The 13,200-nt window shown below is 36.4% G+C and overlaps 1 long non-coding RNA gene across 1 annotated transcript in view; it reads left to right on the top strand.

Annotated features, from left to right (window-relative positions):
• LOC135296230 (uncharacterized) overlaps positions 1–11,557 on the top strand; it is a 34,865-nt gene extending 23,308 nt beyond the window's left edge. Inside the window, exon 5 of the long non-coding RNA XR_010358296.1 lies at positions 4,267–11,557. This is a non-coding gene — a long non-coding RNA (uncharacterized LOC135296230). The remainder of the gene's footprint in view (positions 1–4,266) is intronic.
• Positions 11,558–13,200: the final 1,643 nt, after the last annotated feature.

The raw sequence follows: 13,200 nt of genomic DNA, 5'->3' as shown, positions 1-13,200 counted from the left end.
TCTGAGATGTGTGCAATACTGTTTACAATAAGCTGTATTTTATGTCAGGTTTTTTGTGTGTTTTTAAGCTTTGAAAGGATGTTGGCATCAGGGGAATTATATAACATGTATGATCTTACTGAACCATGCATGGCCCACAGGTTTCACCTTTAATGTTTAATATGATGATCGGGCAACGTTTTTATTATTCTGTGTGGCTTTTTATTGACATGTTCCTGGATAGGTTCCTGCTGTAACTGTGAGGGTGGTCACATTGCTTGTAATGCCATGTCTTTGCTGAATGAAAGCACATTGCAGACACATTTCAGAGGAGATGTTTTGGATTGAACAGAATGATATATATTTCAAACTGATATCTTTGCTCCTGTCACATAACACATCTTTCTTACATTACAACATTTATTTATCCTTCACATATCACTCTTTTTCCATCACTTGGGAATTCCTTACTAACCCATTGAAGACTGAAAACTGAAGTTACTCAGCTACTTGTACTAGGAAAATGCATTAAAAAGACAAACTAATGTGCCATTATCTTTCCTCCCTACATATAACCAACATGGAATGTTTTCTATGTTTCATGAAATCTATATTTATGGATCAGAGATTTCTTTTATTTTGCTTTTTTTTTTTTAAACAGGATACAAAAAAGGAAACTCTGAGCCCAGTGTTGTCAGTATTTTACTGACAGCATGAAATTGTCTTGTTGTCCCAGAGGTTAATAAGAAAAAAATCTCTTATCAAACATCAAAGAAAATGCAAAATTATCACAACAGAAAGCAATATTCTTTCATTCTTTAATAATAAACAGTGCATGTTGCTACAGGAAACAAATGTACCCAACTGAATAGATAAATCCATAAATAAGAGCTGACTTTTTGCTTTAGCCAAGAAACAAATTGAAAAGTATTCCGCATATGGCTGAAGCCAAACTGTGTTAGCAATTGTGAGATTTACTGGAAAACTCATTGCTTTTAAAGGTCCTTTAGCCCTATCCACTAACACATTGTGGAAACTTAAAATAGAAAGCAAACCTCTGGTTGAAGAGTTCTTCATTTTAAGACAAGAGCAACACTAAACACTGACAGACAATATTTTCTGATTAACTTCATAGCTACAAAGAAATCAGAAATTATTAGGATCCAATAAAAGGGTTCACACCCTTTCAGCAGGCCTTAGAGAAAATGTATTGCCTAGATCCAAAATGGTGTTGCTGAGAAACCACTCAGCTGCTACTTAGCTCTGGAATTTCATAGTTTGCAAGCCTCTACTTCTTGGTAGTGAGAAATGAGAGGTTTCTTCTGGATGTATTTCGAAAGAAATGTGTAAGCCCTGATAGTGCTCAAGGATCAAGGGTATAGTTCATATTTTCAGGGAAGGCTTCAATATTATGAATGCTGAGTTCATCATGTGTCTTCATAAATTCATCTGGGTAGAGAGGCAATATGCTGCATGCACTGTGTTCTCAGTGTTTTCTTAGAGACCAGACTGTTTCATATTGCATTTGGAGGGCAGCAAAATGCCTTCCCAGAGCCTGTTCAAATTTGCCAAACTGCTGTTTGGAACTTTCAGTGCTTATCTTTGGGCAGATATCTAAATGCCCATTGTTGGGGAATCCCAAGCAGCTTGGACAAAAGGTAACTCAAAAAGAAACAACTTACTATCTATCATCTGAACCCTAAACTCTTTGCTCTATCTTGAATCATCTGAATTTGCAATGCATATAGGTCTTAATAAGATCTGACATGTTTTTCTACCATGAAAAGTCTAATAGATCTTCTTTTTGATTCAAACATTTTATTTAATTTTAGATTTCTCACTTTGATAAGGCACTATTACTTTAATTTGACTTTAGTTTGCTGGCATTTTTCTTCTCAGTTCCATTTAACGTCAAAGAAAACACTAAACAAGCTATCAGGAATCATTCTGAGCTTTCAATAATAATTGCAAAAAATGTCTTGTAATGCCACAAAAAAGCTAGGACTTACTTCACTTTACTAGTGCTAATACTTTTTTACCTTTAATACAAATAAAGCATCTGAGCTTTTTCATCTAGAATTGTGATATTTAACATTATCACCCAAGAAATAAACAATTGTTTAAAGAAATGGGTGAGAGTGGTTCTCAGTGCTACAGTGCTGAGTCAGTCATGCAGAACTAATTTCCTGGCTGTCTCTGAATGCACATAAAGCTGCTCTGTAGATGCTGCTGACAATGAACTAGTGACTGGAAAAAGGAATCTTAAACACAGTCACATCTCTTGACTGTTAAAATCCTTTACACAAAGCATGCTGATCTAATGTACTGTAGTAAGCAGTACCCTTTTTTTTCCTGCTTGTTAGTAAAAGAAGTTTTAATACCTGAAGCTGTTGCTAAGTAACTAACTGCTTCCAAAATACATCTTTCTTGATAATAAAACTGGTTTGTTTTTCTGCTAATTAATATAGCTACATTGGAATTTCAACACTGCCATTGTGTAATGGGAAAAATAACCTAACAATAGAAGATTGTCATGCATAACTGAGGATGTCTCATTCATGTGGGGGCCATATTACAAGTCACTTAATCAGAAAATCTGTATTTGAATACAACTGCCAGCAGTTTAGAATCAAAATGCAAATAGAAGTAAGATGCCTGTGTGAAAGGGGGCTCCCCCGTTTCTTTAACTACATCATATGGTGCAGATAAAAAGAACTGATGCCAGTCCATAATATATGATATTCAGAACAGGGTCGCAGAGATTTTTTCTTTCTTGAGGAAAATGAGCTTGTTTGAATTGTGTTTCAATGCAATGATGCTCAGAACCAAAAAAATTCAGGAAAAAAAAAAAAAAAAGGTATTCCTGTACATAGATTAACTAAGACTGCAAGGAAACAGAAGATGCCCACAAGTAACAATAGTGCTTCTAGCTTAATGTCGATCCAGTGTTTTTCTTCAAATAAACTTTAATGGCTGCAAGAAGACGAAGGTGGGAGGAAAATGCACTCAGATCCAAGTTTGCAGTATAACAGCCCACACAGGGATGTAAATGAAGATTTGGACACAGGATTTGCTCAGCGAAGCAGAAGGTTTTACTGCCCTCTAGTAAAATGCAGTTACGAAACTGTCTTTTAAAATGTATGCATGCTGAGTAAACCATTTCAGTTATTGTTACTGAAAATGTGATTAGTTGTGGATTGTCATCTCATTGTTTCCATAGTCAAAGAATAAAACATTTATGTTCAATCTAGAATGAATTATTTTTGAATTAAAAAAAAAAATAGCAATAATGAAGCACAAAAGCAAGGTCTCTGTGGCTGCATCTGCATGAACAAATCTCATGCCAAATTATCAGCACTGTTATTAGGAAAAGACTATGTGGTAGCACAGTGCTAAATTTCCTCAGTCCTAACTACAGGGGAACTTACCCTGTCGTTAGGATTGTATCAGCACTGAATTAGCAGCTCAAGAGTGAGCATGATTCCTGTCCTTTAATTTCTGCCAGCAGCAACTCTGAGAATTAAATGGCAGCAGAACTCTTTACCTAGTGCTACAGAGAACTGGAAGGTAAGTTGCAGGGAAGCTGTAGATATTTAAGGGCCTGACACACAGGAAAAAAAAAAAAAGAAATCGTGGTGTTGTTGTCATGCATATAGCAGTTCCATGCAGTGCTGTACTACCGGATTATTCCTAACAAGGATGGCACGAAAGGATGTGTGAGGCTGTCACCGTAAAATCCCTGACACTGATGGTGATTGTTGTAACTGTGACTTGTTACCCAGTGCAGGCTCTGCCTCTCAGAAAGCAGCAGGAGAAGTGCTTGGGAAAGGGCAAGTGCTAACTGCTGTCTCACAAAGTACTTAGTTCATTTTCCCCTGCATCTTACTTTTCTCTCTTTCTCTCTTTCTATTTTCTTTCTTGCTCTTCCCCCCCACCTCCCCCCCCCCCCCCCCCCCAGATGTAAAGTGTAAAACTGGCAGGTTTTTCAGGAGCCACATAGACCTTCTGGGAAAATTATATTTTGAATTTTCATCAGTCACAAAAAGTACAAATCCTACCATTGTGTTTTTATACAGGAATATTCAATCTCCATATATTCTTATTTATATAGTTTCATAAATATTCTAATACCTGGGGAAAATGAGGCTAGAAATGGGGATGTTGTTCTAAAGTAAATATAAATTAAAATAAACATTAAGAAATAGAAAGAGTTTATACTCATTCATAGAAAAAATCCGAGTAAGGTAATATAGCTTACTTCTCCTGCCTCTTGCCTCCCTCTGCCAGGTACAGAGAATTCCAGGGGCAATATCTTGTGCAAGGACCACCACAGAGGAGAGACTAGACTTTCCACCCTGTGATGCTACCTTTGCATACTCTCTCAAGGCCAACACATAACTGGAATCTAGAAACTCAGTCCTATCTTGTACATTGATGGTGGTCTGGGATCAGAGGACTGCAACTGCTTTCCTGACCTTTTCTCTTGAGATCTGCTGAGATGTAGGTGAGAAATCAAGCTCTCAAGTGCTCCAATACTTTCTTCTATGCAGGAAGAGATGCAGAAAAAACACAGTTTCTGCATTTTTTATGAAGGCACTCACGTAATTTTCCAATCCAAATCCATGCATCCCTACTAAAAGAGGTCTGGAAGGGACTGTGGGAGACAAACTAATGCAAGCTTCGTAAAAAGGAGAATAATTTGTACCTCAGTCATTGTTGACAAATGCTGACACTATCTAGCCTGTCCTTGAAAACCTCAAATAGCAGCTACTGCAGGTACTCCAAGGTCTTTTCTGTCTTCATTAGGTAACATCCCTGATGAATCTTTACTTTTAACTGCTCTCCTGTTCACAAGCTACTTGCCTCTTTATCTCATTGACAGAGTCCTACTCCCTTAAAGGCTGTTTTACATTTAACTCTCCTAATGATTTATGCTCTAAAAGAATATAGGGGAAAAATATATTGTTTGAGCTTCCGGGAAATACTAAGCTTACTTTTTAAACATCCTAGTTTAATTTAAGATATATTTTTGCCCTTTCACTGAACTTTTTAAATAAGAGAACATAGTCTATTGGATTTCATTTTAAAATTATTAATTTAGTATGCATATTTACACTGCATTTTGCATGTGGCAGGTATTGCATTATGATAATTTCACCTTCCATTGTACATTAGTAGCATTATTTATTAAATTTTTGTTGGTTTATTGTTCTGGTACTGTGAGTATATTTGGGGGTTTGAGCTATGTGAGGGCTTGGTCGGATTTATTTCTCTTGAGCTTTGTACAATTAGTAGACCATGTTAGTGATGTTTCATGTGTATGTATTACTATTGTATTAGGCACTTAGATAAAAATACCTTCCATGATTTTAGACAGCTCTATAGTCTTATATTTCACCTGAGTTTTGAAAACACCAAATATGCAATGGTGAAAAATAAAGACTTCAGAGAGCCCCCTAGATAGGTAATACACAATAAATAAAAGCCACAGCTGTATTGTCACTTTTCAGATTGGTGTTAATAGCAAAATATTTTCTTCATAGCTCCATTCCAAAATATGGCCCATATGTCTATGTGTAAAGCATACAGTAAAGAAAAAAGTGGCATGCTTTTAGCTGAAAGGATGATAGGTATAAGCATCTTAAGTGAAAATATCTCAATTTGTTTTAATTTAAAGTCAGGACCTGACCTGAATAATGTGCTGATAATTTATACTGATGAGGCTTGGATGTTTTTATTTAGTTGCATTATTTTCAGAAATCACCATCACTTTTGCATGATCTTCCTAACCTAATCTGTATTTCTGTCCCTTTTCCCCAAATTCTGTAAGTAGAATAAATAAACTTGTTTTAAAAAATGGAGGAGAGTTTTAAGAAATTCCAGAAATATTTTAAATTACATTGTGAACACAATGTGGCCCATGTATTTTTTGTCCCTGGAGATCTCGGAGTTTCTAAGTTCTCAACAAATCAAATTGTGTGACAAGGTCATAACTAGATCTGCATGATCTACATTCTATCAATGTGTTAAAATTTTCCTATCATGAATCATATGAAATTACAGCCTTTGGAATTTTTTCAGGAAAATAAAAGTGTAAGGAGCTTGCCTCCTCTTTGATGCATAAACCACAGGTTCCTCCCTGCCCATTCAGCATTTGATTCACAATCTTGGCCTCATAAGCCATCTCCTGAGTGAACATTTGATGAGGAAGGCCTGGAGTGTAAATGAAGAAGTGCATATTCACATCTCTGCAATGCCTGATTTAGACCAGAACAGGGATTTTCAGCCTTTGCTCTGTAGACCCCTGTGGATTTCAGCCAAAAACCCCCAGCAAATAAAAAGCCAACTTCCCATATGCTGCAGAAATCTACAGACATGTGACATTTCTGAAAGGATCCACATCTCCTTTGGGAAATTTATGCAGGTAAACAAACTGAAAATGACTGAAAAACTCTAGACTAGAAATTTGGGTTAGTCACTCTGAATGGTTACTTAGTTCTTATGCTGTTTGGAAGCTCATGTGTTTTGTTGGATGAAATGTTTTGCTTCCTCTGAGGGGTTATGTATTCACTGAATGGGTGAGGCAAAAGATGTCTTTGAAGTCTCTGTAAAATATAGGTATGGAGCTATTTAGACAAAGTTGAACAGCTTGAGCAGATGCTTATCTAGAGCTTAGAGGCTGTTGTATTCTTTTTATTTCTTTTGCTTTTTTTTTTGAATCAATGCTCTAAAATAATAATTAAAAAAAATCTTCTGCAAGACAAGAGAATGATGAAAATTAAATCACTTCCAAGAAAATGGTGAGATTAGGCTTTCTGTATATTTATGAATCCTGAAAAAATGCTTGGATGAAATCAGCATCACCAATTCACTCCTGTTGTTCTCCCTCATACTGCGAGTCTTTCCGAATCAGCAGCAAAAATAGGAATGATTGAATCAGTGAAGCTGTGAACATTACAAGATGCACACTCCAACAAACATAAAATGCGTGAGTGCCTGGTGAGCATTAGGAAATCTGTCACTATGAACAATTGAAGATGACAAGTTTAAATAGACCGAGGAATTCCAGTGTTAACTTACTTTCAAACAAAATATTTTCAAAATTGTCATGATCACTTTTTTTTACCTGAAGATTGTCTGCATGAAAATAAGTGAATTTAAATTCCTTTTACATAAATGAAAAAAATAATTCTGGGAAAACATTAAAAATAAACACAAGAGCATTTGTGCACTGATCAGTTTCCCTTTTTTTGCTAGAAATTTCAAGAACACCTTTCCATACTCTTAGTCTGGATGACTAACCTAATATTACAGCCTCTCATGGGGTACTGACAGTACCTTGGCTAAAAAGTCCTCAGTTTTCTTTTGTTTTCTTGAAAATAAGAGAATGCTCTATGTTTGAAACCTCTACTGTTTTCACAAATAACTTGTGAGAGTCTTATGTAAGACTGATTCTATACTGAAAGGGTTTGAGCCCTGCAGAGACACCCCATCAGGCAGCTTCGAGAGCACCTACTATGCTGGCTTTCACAGCAAAGTGGCAAGCACAGGGAGCAACCATTAAAAGCATTACAAGCAGTTTGCCTCCAGAGTATTTTGTTCTGTGAGTTGTTTTAGCTGGTTAAATTCTACAGAAAGGAAGATGGGAAATGATAATGAGGGCTAAGGAGAATGGGACTGTCTTGAGATACTTAATACCCCTCTCAGTAGGCTGATAGATTATATGAAAGGAGGGACAAAAATTGCATTTTTTGAAAGCAACTCTAAGCTTCAGGGAACCAGGGAAATTGTTTTCTGCTGTATTTGTAGGCATAGTCTCATCTGCAAGATATTTAAATATGAGTACCCCTTTAGCACATAACTTCTGCTAATTTAGCTATCTAAATAGTTTTGTTGATTTTATTCTTTAAACTTTAACCTAAATGGTAAAAACAGAATACCAAGGAAATCTTTGTAGTGTCTGTGGATGTAATAAGGGTAAAGTGTCAGAAAGTAGGTTTCTGTCTTTTGTACAGTTAGTATACTCTAGTATTAACACTTTGTAAATGACCTGTGCACTTTCATATTTCAACTTTCTTACTTATACTGCATGTTAGATGGAAGTGCTAACTTTAAAATTAGTCATCCTAATGTGCAAAGCACTGCAAAAAGATGGATGTTTTGAACATAACAGGCTTTACATTAAACTCCAGCACAGATTAGATGAATTGTGGAATTATGTCTAATACTCTTAAGGGGTTTTAGTGATCAAACACACAGTAGATCCATGCTGACATTAGGTCTAGCACATCTAAAAAACATATAATAGACATCCAGCATCCTACAGACCTGCAGTCCTACTGGTTTATGTTTAAACATTTACAGTGTAAAAATGTTGACTGAAAAAGCCCATTTTTTTATAGTCAACAATAACTCCAGTGGTGTTTCTGGGCAGTCCTGTCCCTGTGTATTTCACATACTGTATGCTGTATGAATCTACTGCAATACTGTGTAGCCCTCTTACACTGTAAGTAGACTGATACTTGCAAATTGTACCTATGTGCTAAAAATATTTTTGTTTTCACCATAGGAGATTGACATGAAGTCTGTTGTGATAATGTATGAAAGTCTATACATTTGTAATCTATTTTTTGGAAGATTTAAATTAATTTCTTTTAAGGACCACTGATTTGCTAGCGTTCACTTACCACTGAGGAATGCTTTCCCCCACCCATAGTATGGATTTAATCTCAGGAATTTTATTCTCCTAGACTATTTCAGAAGATAAGGAGATGTATCTAAAACCATGGCATCTAAGACAGATAAACCTGTGCCTGAAATCTCTTATCTCTGTCCAGGACTAGACTAGTCAGCTGGAGTTAAGTGAGATGAATCTTGTCTACAGTATGGAGGGCAGCTGCAGCAGAGCTTTAGATCCCTCAAGATGGGAAGTTTTCCTCATGCTTGCATAGGAATCTGAGAACTTTGGTTGCTGTCAGAAGTCACTGTGAATAGTTCAGTATGGTTAAGTACAGTGACTAATGAGAAAGCTGGAAAGTTTGAGATGCAAGCAGTTCAATTTTAAGTGATGAACTAGGTGTGTGTTTTCACAGCAAAGAATGAAATTAAATAACCATTTGTACTATAGGCTGCATAAAAAAATAGCACTGTCTGGTATTGCTATCAATGAATATGTGCATTTTAGACATTTCTAAAGTTTTGTGGTTTTTTATTTAATTTTTATTTTCACATTCTACAGCCTTACTATGTAAGGTGAAACTGAAAAAATAGATCTATGTGGCAAAGCTTTGGTAGCTGTGGGTTGTGTGAGCAGCCTTTATGAGGAGACATAAGGAGCTGCCCTTACATCAGAGAGAGACGCAGCTGGCTCCAAGACAGACCCACCACTAAGTAAAGCTGACCCTATCCGAAACAGCAGGAGCACCTTTCTGGTAGCGTATTTGAGAAAGAGAAAAATGTATCCATCAGAAGCTGGAATAGAGGAGCAAGAATATGTAAGAGAAAAAACTCTGTAGGCCCCAAGGTCAGTGCAGAAAGAGGGGGAGGAGGTAGTCCAGGCATAGAACCAGAGATTCTCCTACAGCCAGAAGAGAGACTGTAGTGATGGGCTTTCCTTGCATCCCATGGATATCCACTGTGGAACAAACAGCCACCTGCTACCTGTAGACAGCCCACATCAGCACAGGTGAACAGCCCTTAAAAGCAGTGTGAGCCATGAAGGGCTATGCTTGACCTCCTGATGGGAAGCGCAGCCCATGGAGAGGACACCACACAGGAGGATGTTTGCTGTCAGCCCTGTGACCAAGGACAGCACTCCACAGCAGGACCCACGCCGGACCAGTCAGCCTGGGGGCTGACTAATGTTGGAGAAGTTAATGAAGGACTGTCTTCAGTGGGTAAGCCCTTATGAGGGAGCAAGTGAAGAGTGTGAGGAGGAAGGAACAGCATAATGGAGTGAATTATGCTGCAACAGATCCTTCTCCCCATCCCTCTGCACCACTTGAGATACAGGAGTTAAAAGAGTTGGGGGTGAAGTTGAGCTTGGGAAGAAAGGAAAGGTGGGGAGAATATGTGGTTTTTAAATTTTTTTTTCTTATTTCTTATTATTTTATTCTGCTTGGTAATAAATTAATTTTCCCAAGTCCAGTCTGTTTTCCCCATGACAATTGGTAAGTGGTCTCCCTTATCTCCATCTATGTGTTATTCATTGTCCCTCTGTCCTGTTAAGGAGCAAGAGTGATAGAGTAGCTTGGTGGGTGTCTGGCAACTGGCCAAGGTCAACCCACCACAAAATAATAAAGATTTTTTTTTTTTTTCTGAACCTGAGACTATTTTCTGAACCTGGAAAATAGATGTCAGGAAGGAGACAGAAGAGTAACTTGTGAGGGATGACAACAAATTCTCCAAAATACTGAGGCTTCATCCATGCACTAGGTTATGCAATGTAATTAGATTCATGGTTAATCATGGTTCAGTTACTAATCTGAATCTGTCCTGGTGAAACAAGATTTAAACTTGCATAAAAATGTCTGTTCATGAGATAGGATAGTTTAACTAAGATGAAAAGATAAGAGAGTCCAGTAGAACTTGATGGCACAGATGAATTTCAGACTAATGTAAAAGCAGCCCTTAAATACTGGAAGATATGGAAGTCTTTTTTTTAAATATAAATTTCATAATAAATTGTTTAGTCAAAATTACTGCACTTGTTTCTATTTTTTTTTCATTTTTAAGCTTCTCATATTGTATTCCTTCTGTATTCACCTGCGTGACTCCTGAATCACTCAGTTTATGTGAGCCATGGTAGACATGACTGTAGCATTTGAATATTGAAATTGAAACATCAGAATTAAACTTCCCCTTGCAGAAACACTTGTCAGTTACTGAAGTGATCTGTTTCCCCTGTGAACTGATGCATAAGGGATTTTAAATATGTGCCACTGAAGTGCATTTTAAAGGCTGTTTTTTTAAAAAACCTTTTGTACAACCCTGAAATGTCTTTAACTCTCTCTTAACACTGCTTTGTTGGGCACTTGCCAAAATAAATTTATAATGCAACATGTATTATCTAGTTTACTAGTTGGAATTTTGTCTATGTCTGCATCCTCAGTATTGATAAAACTGAGAATTTTGTTGGAAAAAGGTTAAATTCTAAAGACAATTTCATGGCTTTGATCTTTAAGCACCAATCCCAGTAACATAGAGAAGAGCCACAAAGAGAAATGAGTGTATGCTCCAACAACAACTTCATACTTTGAAACAAAATGAGAAAAAGGATTTTGAGGAAATGAAGTAAAGTAGGTTGATCCCCAGAATATACAATGAATGCAATATCTTACGTTACAGGTCACCTGAGCTTATTTTTGCCTGTGCCAGGAATTGCTCTCTTGCAGACCACACCGATCTGCATCACCCAATAACAGGAAGCATATGATTTCCCTTGGAGACAGGCAGGGGAGCTCTTCACACTGACATAATGGAAGTAGATGCTTTAGGAATACTTCAGAAAAACTGATGAGATGGATTGTATAATTCCTCAGAAAATGTTCAGATCTTTTTTGAGTAGCTTTTCTAATATGCATGTCAGAAAATGGCTATTTCTGATCTCCATAAAAGAAATGTATGAGTTAAATTTGGCAGTTATTACTATTTCTAGACCGAATTTTGATCTTAGTACCATATTGCTCTGGCTGTTTTGTAATTAGGTGCCATTAAAAGAGGATGTCTATCAAAATGTTAACAAGGATGGTGGTCAATCTCTGTCAGATTTATTGAAAGCAAATACATTTACAAGTTCCATCATAAATCTTGGTCAAGTAATGAGATTCTCAACTTATTTTCCATAAAGCGGTTATTGCATTATGCAGGCAAAATGTCATGGTACACAACAGTTCAATTTCATCAGCTCTTCACACGGCAACGAAATAATAAACCAGTACTGCTGAAATTTTGATTTATTTCAATGTCATATATTAGCCTAGAATACATGCATGGAATGTATGGAATATTTTTGCAGAATATATGTTTAAAAACTCCAAGAATTCTCTTATTTCTGTTGGAATTCTAACAATAAAATGCCAAACTCTTATTTAAGAACAAAATTAAGTATGAATATTTTTCATGTTTTGTTTTGGAATGATGAAATCAGTGTTTTAAATTATTACTAGATTTGGCACTAACACTGAAATTGATACATACAAATAATGTTCAGAACAAAATTATGCAGAACTACTTCTTTAGTCTCTTAACTTTTAGTGAGCAGTTCCAAACAAGAACTTGCTTCCTTTGCATATCTCAAATAATTAACTATTAATGCAACTAGGAGCTCAAGGTGAATTTTCAAAGTTCTGGGCTATAGGTTATTATTTACCATATGTCTCAAAAATGTTTAGGTATTTTTCAAAGATCAATTTTTACTTCAAAGCCTGAAGAAGCCATATAATGGTAAATAGTTTTCTTGTGAGCACACTTAATGAAGAGGTAGGAACTTGTGGTTCATCTTTCTGCACTGATCAATGACTGAGCAATCAGTTGATATTTAGGGAATTCATATAACTAGTATGAGCTGTGGTTTCGGATTCCCTCAGTTGGAAAATTATTTGCTACTATTCAATGTATGCACTTCTCACAGAATAAATAAAGAACATAATGTTAGAGCATTCAGCATTCAGTCCTCCAGAATGTTATAACTTATTATTTCTTCCACCTAAAATTATGCAGGAAATTTGGGTTAAATTGACAAGTAATCTGTGGGGAAAATAGTAGGTTGTTGAAATGAATATGCTACAGAAGAAGAAATTCTTCTCCAATACAAGACTATACTTATCTGTGTGGGTCTATTGACATCTCTATTGAATGTTAGGTTTAATCATAAATTTATGTTTAAGCCTCTAACTGATGATCTTGGGTACAAAAACCTACCTTAGTCTAGTCTCGAACAGATGGCTGTACCCCCAAATACAGCAGAATGTGGAATGTCCAAATGCAACACAGTGGTATCTGTTGGCCCCTCCTGCTGTGTATGAAATTCATCCATATACTGAAAGTCATAGCTGCAGAAAATACAGCAATGGTGATTATGCAATTTCTTGGTCTATCATTTCTAACCTTCTACAAACTGTTATTTCTTTATCCTTTACTTGTGATTAGAGCAAGTGGGGACAGAGAAAAAAGGCTCAGTCTTAAAAGGACTTTGAAAAGCAGATTGTGGATCTCTTTCGG

Source organism: Passer domesticus, chromosome 3, assembly GCF_036417665.1.
Source record: "Passer domesticus isolate bPasDom1 chromosome 3, bPasDom1.hap1, whole genome shotgun sequence".
In the NCBI taxonomy this organism is placed as follows: Eukaryota; Metazoa; Chordata; class Aves; order Passeriformes; family Passeridae; genus Passer; species Passer domesticus.
The sequence above is the reverse complement of the archived record's forward strand: the minus strand, read 5'-3'. Positions and strand labels throughout refer to the sequence as shown.